We start from the raw sequence: 6,986 nt of genomic DNA, 5'->3' as shown, positions 1-6,986 counted from the left end.
CTAGAAGCGTAATATTCCATTTATTATCTACTAACTTTACACTTGAACGCCGGTAAATTTCAAAAAAATATTGTATATTTCATTCAAGATTTATTCGTCAATTAGAGGAATATTATAAATACAATAGTTTTAACTGAAAACCATTCGCAAAAAGGACATTTAACATATTTTGAACTAAAGAAAGCAAAAGTCATTGTTTTCGCCACAATTTTATCCCACTTTCCACTGTAATACGACATCATTTCCAGCAAAAAATACATTTCCGTGAATGTATTATATCAAGCACAGTATGAATAGAATATCAATATAACAGTACTTCAACCGAAACCAATAAAAAACGAAAGTACAGTGAGTTCTGCCATGGTTTTGATAACGCCAATTTGCTCTAACGCCATTTATGAATTAGAAACCATATTTGTATAACGCTAACGCTGTTTGCTATAACGCCAATTTTGCTTGCTATTTCTCCAATTTGTGGTACAGTAGTGCTAAAATAATCTAATTGGTTCTAGAACCTGTTCAAGTATAGCATCCATTCCAATAGGATTAATCCGCTCCAGGCCCCCAAATACAACCACTTAACACTGAAAAATATAATATAAAATTGCAAAACAAAAAGTATAAATACATCTAAACCCCCGAATAAAGAATACCATTAATATTTGTAATAAAAAACAATAAATTAAAAAAAAATTAAATAATAGGAGTTTCGCTTCATATAGCATACCCCACTGTATTAACTGTGAATATAGTAAGAATATCAATCTAGAAGCGTTCTGCGATAGAATTCCCGTGATGATCGTAAAAAGAAAGGATATATACTCGAAGAGGCTCGATTTTATCAACCTCAAAATCACCCTTCTCCCCCATCAAGCAAAGTAGTCATATTTATCATGATTTCATTATTAGATATGAATGTAACATTTATTTAGACTGTGCTATCCTTGTATTAGGCTACCTACTAAATTTTTTTTTGATTTTATAATCAAAAACAACTCAACCCTATTTCTCCATAAGCCTGTTATTTCTATTACGCTGATTTCTATAAACACGATATTTTACATGAAATACAATTATTTATAGAGAAAAGAATTTAACTGCCTTCCATAAGGATTCAATTCGTTAATCTAACAAAAAATTCGTTAATTAATTCTCACTTAACCAGCCTCAACATAGTTTTCGCTTGCACCGACCGGCCAACCAGTTTTAGTATCAGTCCGCCAATACATTAATCGGTTCTAGGGCTTAAATTCCTTATTATTTTAGTAAATATCAAGAAGTTTATTATTAAATAATTTTAAAGTTTAATATTCAATTCTTAACAATTATTGAACATAATATGAAGGTAAAGTGACTTGTTTAATGCGCTGCACCTCTAACACAGCAAACAGGCGTTAGTCTCTCTGTTTTCACTGGAGGTAACATCTTGCTTAAGACTCTTCCAAACGTTACTTTTTTTCTGTGTTTCAAGCAAATTATTGGTCATTTTGAAATATATTTTACATATTGACAATATATAATGGTTGATTTAAAGAAAATAATCTTGAATTACACCAAGAGAGCTAAATTTTATGGGTGAAATGGCTCCATGGTGCCTTCTTTCTTCCTTCTCCTCCACCCCCATTCTAAATCCCATCATCATCATCATCATCATCCAGGAGCCTTCTACATACACACCTCAAAGAAAGTGAACTTTTCTACCATTTTTGTTGAATTTAGGAAATTTTCGGTGAGCTGGAACCAATTACCCAAAAACCCATTGAAACAATGGTTTCGGTTAACGAACTTTTCGGTTAACGAACGACGTTCTGGAACGGATTGAGTTCGTTAACCGAGGGGTCACTGTAATACAATGTTACGGTACTTTTAATTTACAAGTATTCATTTTTAAAAATACAGAAGACACCAAACAAATACCAGTACTACGGTTATTTGCGTGACTCTCCCGCCAAAAAAGACCAAACAGCTGGTACTCTCTCCCTCAGCCCTACTAAAAATAGGCCAATGACATCTTTCTTGTTTATTCTCTTCCAATTTCTCACTTTAACTGGTATTTTTTACTTCATATGCCTACATCAGATAAACTACAGTAATTGAGGTTAGACACTGTTATAAATTTGATTACCGGGTCCTGGCAGGTGCCGTTAGAACCACCTGACCCTACCAACAGTGTTGCAAGTCAGACAGCATTTTTTTAATCATCCATGTGCACGAGAAAGGATGGATGGATGAAGGCGGCATACAAATATGGCTTAAAAAAGTCTGAACTTTAGACCAGGGGGACTGCGCAAAGAAAAAAGTCTTCTTGTGTGGGATATGTTTCGGTCACATCTTGTTGACAGTGTTACTGCTGGGATTAGGAAGGAAAACACTGATACAGCTGTGATTCCTGGTGGATTAACAAGTCTTGTCCAACCACTGGATGTTTCCATAAACAAACCATTTAAAGATGCGGTAAGAGTGAAGTGGAACAACTGGATGATAGAAGGCGATAAGACATACACAAAGGGAGGCAACATCCAAACTCCATCACTAGCAACATTATGTGAATGGATTGTAGAGGCCTGGGATGCAATCAGACCAGAAATTGTGGTGAAATCTTTTAAGAAATGTGGGATTTCGAATGCTCTTGATGGAACAGAAGATGACTTGTTGTGGGAATCGAACCCTCGACCTACTGGGTGTGACTAGGGAACGCTTACCGGCTAGGCCACAAGGACACTAAAAGCAGTTCTAGACTCTGTTATATTTCACACAAAGCCTGTTCATCGAGCTGATGGCGCCGTGAACCTCATTGGGAAACTGCCCGTGCCTCTTATGTGGTGTCAGTAGCATTTTACCGAATCCAGCTGGAGAAGGAAACAGGTAGCCATCAGCTGATGGCGCCTGCTTCTCAATGAGGTTCACGGGCACACTGTAGCCTGACATGAACAGGCTTTAGGAAATATAACAGATGAACTGCTTTTAGTGTCCTTGTGGCCTAGCCGGTAAGCGTTCCCTAGTCACACCCAGTAGGTCGAGGGTTCGATTCCTTGCTGGTGAGGTTGTTGATTATATATATATACTGTATATATATATATTATATAAGTATATATATATATACGTAACCCCGCTGCATGTTAAGGGTCAGACTGCAAGTATGTATTTATGTATGTGTATATATATATATATATATATATATATATATATATATATATATATATATATATATATATATATATATATATATACATAAACAAAAAAACACGTGTAATACTATAACTTGACCAAAAATAGTGGTGACGAAGAGGGTTGGTAATGATATGGGCAGACCCGGTGTGAACTACTATAAACTTACCAAACATAGTTTGCCTAAACTAAACTAACCTAACCAACCTAACCTAAATCTGGGCCCACTAATACAATAATACCCCCTAAGTCGAAAAGGTGAAAATAATAAATAGAAATTCTACAATGGTTGTCTCTTTCTCTTCTCGGCACCACGAGAACTCTCACTTTTAAGCTTGCCAGCCATTTTAAAGGGAATTACAAACAAAAAATTTTTCAGTACACAAAGAGATCACTAACATCGGGACTCGAAAATACGTAATGTGAAAAAATATTTTATACGACCATGGCCGGCGTAAGTCCGGGTAATCGTAAGTCGAGTAGAGACAGTATAAGTAGGTGTTGACATCTTATAAATATTCACCCTATAATATTAATATTGGTGAATGTATAATTTTGCACCAGTCTTTCTTTCCCTGTTATTAATATGTATTTCGTAATGTTTAGACAATTCTAAGACATTTTTCTTCTATGATATTTCCACTGGAAATTAAGGATAACCGAGATATTAATTTTTCAATATTATTATATTCGCCTAGTCACAAGTGTCGCCATTACTTGTTTACTTTTGGCGGTGGCTGACACCCCCTCACGCATCACTCCAGACCTCAGTCTTCGCTTCTTAAGCTTCTACAGCACATGTGTGGGGGGTGAAGTGGGAGTTTCTTATTGGCTAAAGTGATAGAAGTATTTTTATTGGGCAAGATTTTTTTGTTTTAGCCAATGAACAATGAGTGGGTAGGCCGGGAGCGGAGATTCGAGTTTGAAGAGCCGTGCCGACACTGTGAGAAGGATTATTTTGTGCCAATTGCAGAGTTATACCAGAAAAATAGTGAGGCATATATATATATATATATATATATATATATATATAAAACGGTGTATTACAGAGTATAGTTCTTTGTCCAAAGTGTAATAACCAGTGTACACTGTGTGAAGCACAATATATTGGGCGGTGTCACAATAGTTTAACAGATTAAGGTAACGTGTGGGACCATGAAGAAAGGGGGTCAGGTTAGGTTAGGTTCTGTTGGTTGCTTAGTATTTTATTTATTTATTAAAAAAAGAAAGAAAATCCAACTTTTTCCATTATGAATGTTAGGCTCTAAAAATATATATACTGTATACAGTATATATTCCGGAGAAGATGGATATTAAATTCGTTGGATACTCATCAAAAACCATAGAAAAAACCTATTTTTAATATAAAAATAAAGACCGATGTGATACTATACACTGACCTTAATATTTACCAGGGAGTATAAAGCACAAGATAGACTTGAGTTAACCTGTCGTGCTCAGTCTTCAGTGTGAGGGTCACATCTACCCATTTTTTTACTTTTAACCTCTTCATCACTGATCGGCTCGTTAGCCGCTTGGGTGATCGGTCACGTCTCTGTTACACACTGTTGGCAAGTACTGGGCATGCACCGGCTCCTGAATGTACCTGAACCTGCTCCAGTGTTGATCAAGTCTTGTCTTGAAAGAGCTCACACTCGGTGCCGTCACAACACTTTCTGGTAGATTGTTCCAAGAGTTCACAACTCTCACTCCAAAAAAGTATGCCCTCACAGTTTTCTGGACTTGCGGCTTCTTCAATCTTGAGCTGTGACCCCTTGTGAGGCGAGCGTCCGCCAGCTCCAAGTAAGGACACTCAACCGAGTAGTGCGCCCTGAGACGGTCCGACTAATTACCCAAATGTAGCCACAATGAAGTCAAATAATGGTCCTACATGAATAAATCGGACTGCCAATCACTTCTCGACTAGTATTTGGTGTCACAAAGTCACAAAAAATTGGAAAACTTACTTTAATCTGAGTTAATAGATCGCGTGCATATACCGAGGGAGAGAGTAATTACCCAAATGTAGCCACAATGAAGGCATATGATGGTCCTACAAGTGTAAATCATGCTGTGAATCACTTCTCGGTTATTATTTGGTGTCAAGAAGTCAAAAAAAATTGGTAAACTTAATTTAATCTGATTTGTGTTAGGTTAGGTTAGGTTAGGTACATGCACTCGATCTATTAATTCAGATTAAATTAAGTTTACCAATTTTTTGTGACTTCGTGACACCAAATACCAGTCGAGAAGTGATTGGCAGTCCGATTTATTCATGTAGGACCATTATTTGACTTCATTGCGACTACATTTGGGTACATTTGGGTAATTAGTCGGACCCCCCTAAGATGCTTATACACCTCAACTAGGTCCTCCCTTGCCCGTCTGTAGTATAAGCTAGGCAAGTTCAGACGCTCCAATCTCTCAGGGTAGCCGAGGTGACGAAGTGCAGACACCAGTTTGGTGGCCCTCCTTTGAACATTTTCAACCAACTGACAGTCCCTAACATATCTCGGGGACCAGACGGGGGTTCTAAATATTACTTACTTCAAATCCAGGCTGAACAAGCATTGGCACATGTTGAGGTACATTAAGGGGATTGTACTGTTGTACATGATCCTGTACCCTAAGTACTTACCAAGAGTGAGAGGCAATACACAAACCGAAGTACAGACATCATGTGTATAAAAATAAACGAAACAAATGCTCTTCTGTATGGTTAAAACTGCACTAGTAATGTTCTATGATGATTTACATACCTGTGGAGGGCGTTGACGAGGAGTAACAAGAGCTGTGTAGACGGGAGACAAAGACAGCAGGCAGCAACACGCTTTGGCTTCCCGCACAGTGACGTAACTCTCTTGTTATGAAAACATTGGCGGGCTCACCATGTGTTGCCTCACCTCATCTCACCGCCCAAAATACCACCTGTTATTACGTATATATCGGACTTATTTATTTAGTTAAATAGCCATATAAATTCCCGTTGATTCATCAAGTATATATATATATATATATATATATATATATATATATATATATATATATATATATATATATATATATATATATATATATATATATATATATATATATATATATATATATATATATGATGGTTAGCAGTATACAATTTAACAAAAGTTAGCCAAAACTGTACTTCAAATATGAATACTGTACAATGATTCACGTTTAACAGCCATTAGAATGATTAAATCATTGCAATTGTTGGTAAGAACAAGGATTCTATATTCTAGGTACAGTACTGTAGGTACTCCTGGAGTCTGAGAGGATGGTTCACTTATGTTAAATTTTTAGCCTACCACGACTGTGGAGTCGTCATGCGGCCGTTGGGTATACAGTACCTGTAAAACCCATGAAAAGGGCCATGATGCCGTTGTAGATATCGAGGAATAATTTCTCAAAACAACACATTGAATATTTTGCAGTAAAATAATATTATTTGCCAACGTGCGGGAAGATTCTCCCTTCAGTTCTTCAGTAAGAGCGCTGGTGGTAGGTATAGCTTTACAACATTTAATATTAAAAAAAATATATTTTTTGGCTTATATCTTGACCATTAATCGGCTTATTAGCCGCTTGGGCGATCGGTCACGTCTCTGTTACGCACTGTTGGCAAGTAATGGGCATACACTGGCTCCTGATGTACTGCGCACATCATTGTCATTCCTAAAAACCCCATTTTTAATTCATATTACGCTATATAACATTCAAATGCACCGCGCTTGTAGAACCTCAGAAAACGGGAAACATTGATAAAGGACAACTTACCTACTCAATGTTCCTAGACCATGTGT

The 6,986-nt window shown here is 36.8% G+C and overlaps 1 protein-coding gene across 1 annotated transcript in view; it reads right to left on the bottom strand.

Annotated features, from left to right (window-relative positions):
- The window catches only part of LOC121857240, a gene marked incomplete at its 3' end in the record, with an annotated part of 55,708 nt that extends 49,691 nt beyond the window's left edge, over positions 1-6,017 (bottom strand). The window contains 1 exon segment of the mRNA XM_042353218.1: positions 5,928-6,017.
- Positions 6,018-6,986: the final 969 nt, after the last annotated feature.

Source organism: Homarus americanus, unplaced genomic scaffold (assembly GCF_018991925.1).
Source record: "Homarus americanus isolate GMGI-L3 unplaced genomic scaffold, GMGI_Hamer_2.0 scaffold20465, whole genome shotgun sequence".
Classification (NCBI taxonomy): domain Eukaryota; kingdom Metazoa; phylum Arthropoda; class Malacostraca; order Decapoda; family Nephropidae; genus Homarus; species Homarus americanus.
Note: the sequence above shows the minus strand (reverse complement) of the source record. Positions and strands in the feature narration are given on the sequence as shown.